The 2,049-nt window shown below is 32.4% G+C and overlaps 1 long non-coding RNA gene across 1 annotated transcript in view; it reads left to right on the plus strand.

Moving 5' to 3' along the window:
- The first annotated feature begins 10 nt into the window (after positions 1-10).
- LOC111083267 overlaps positions 11-2,049 on the plus strand; it is a 9,152-nt gene continuing 7,113 nt past the window's right edge. Inside the window, exon 1 of the long non-coding RNA XR_002608913.1 lies at positions 11-484. This is a non-coding gene — a long non-coding RNA (uncharacterized LOC111083267). The remainder of the gene's footprint in view (positions 485-2,049) is intronic.

A 2,049-nucleotide genomic window follows, 5' to 3' on the forward strand; every position in this document is an offset into this window, starting at 1 on the left:
ATAAGTACTACACAGAGTTACTGAGCACAAACTATTTAAACCTGAATTGGAACAGAAACTTTTTCTATATAAATAAACCACATAAGTACTACACACAGTTACTGAACACAAACTATTTAAACCTGAATTGGAACAGAAACTTTTTCTATATAAATAAACCACATAAATACCACACAGAGTTACTGAACACAAACTATTTAAACCTGAATTGGAACAGAAACTTTTTCTATATAAATAAACCACATAAGCACTACACAGAGTTACTGAACACAAACTATTTAAACCTGAATTGGAACAGAAACATTTTCTATGTAAATAAACCACATAAATACCACACAGTTACTGTTTAAACTTGAATTGGAACAGGAACTTGTACTTTTTTGTATAATTTGCAGCCTGGAGTTTGAAGAATGAAAATGTCCACTGTGTGCTTATGGGAGCTTCTACTCCAGAGCAGCTGTATGAACATCTTTATGCTCTCCAGGTAAAGCAAGCCGAGAAGTAAAGTTAGTAGTTTTTACTTCATTTTGTTAGTTGTATTTACATGCAATATCATTAGCATCTGTTCAAATTTCCATATTTCTTCAGGAACAGAATAAGGAATAAGCACAAAACTAAGGCTATTATAATTATATAAATGTATGTGTGGATATTCTTAGATCATTCTTTATTAGTTCAAGTCAGGTAGACTGAAATACGGAAAGAATTTGCTTGTTGTTGCTTTCATGTTGTCAATAATCGTGTGTCTTCAAATTCTGAATGTTCATGATGCAACACGGAGCAAACTTCAGCTCCACTTTCCTCCTTGCTATGTAACTTATTGTGTCAAGAGAATGTACAGGATTGGCTTTCTTATCACACCAAAGTAGCACTTTTGGAAACATGCCATTGGCCCTTGTCCTCATCTACACTTATAAAATCTAGTTCAGTGTAACATGGAGAACTACTATTTTGTAGTTCATTAAATTTGTTCTTGCTTTTGACTTTTTTACTCAGGCATCAAGTAAATTTTTCACAGACTTAGAACTTCTTATACGTGTTATATATCAAGTTTATATGTCATAAATTTGGATATTTATATCAGTAAAATAGATAGGGATCAGTGGAAAAAAATCCTGTGGCTACTTAGGGAACCTAACATTCTGTTCTGCTAGATGCACCAATTGCATCAAAACCCAAATATTTTTGTCAATAATGCATTGTATTTAATTTCCTTTGCTTAAAAACAAATGCAATACAATTTTCCTTTTTGAAATATCACATGGAATGACAAAATATGGTTTGTAAACAGCCCACTAGACAATCATATTGCATCTACACTCTCATCTGAAGGATTGGGTTGACTGCACATTCTACATTTATTCCTCACGTTTAATTGTTTCAGTGGTAATCTGCTAGTTTGTGTTAATTAGTAAGATAAATTTATTACATGTTTAGTTTTTAGAATACTTGGTTTTGGATCATCAGTGTAGTGTTTTAAAGCTATTTGTGTTTATTTATTTATTCCACATTTATAGTTAAGTTACCAAGCACTTGTTTAGAGTATTCCTTGCTTTACACGTTTCTAGTTAAGTTACCAAGCACTTGTTTAGAGTATTCCTTGCGTTACACGTTTCTAGTTAAGTTGCCAAGCACTTGTTTAGAGTATTCATTGCTTTACATGTTTCTAGTTAAGTTACCAAGCACTTGTTTAGAGTATTCATTGCTTTACACGTTTCTAGTTAAATTGCCAAGCACTTGTTTAGAGTATTCATTGCTTTACACGTTTCTAGTTAAGTTACCAAGCACTTGTTTAGAGTATTCATTGCTTTACACGTTTCTAGTTAAGTTACCAAGCACTTGTTTAGAGTATTCATTGCTTTACATATTTCTAGTTAAGTTACCAAGCACTTGTTTAGAGTATTCCTTGCTTTACACATTTCTAGTGAAGTTGCCAAGCACTTGTTTAGAGTATTCATTGCTTTACACGTTTCTAGTTAAGTTGCCAAGCACTTGTTTAGAGTATTCATTGCTTTACACGTTTCTAGTTAAGTTGCCAAGCACTTGTTT

Source organism: Limulus polyphemus, unplaced genomic scaffold (genome assembly GCF_000517525.1).
Source record: "Limulus polyphemus unplaced genomic scaffold, Limulus_polyphemus-2.1.2 Scaffold8816, whole genome shotgun sequence".
NCBI lineage: Eukaryota > Metazoa > Arthropoda > Merostomata > Xiphosura > Limulidae > Limulus > Limulus polyphemus.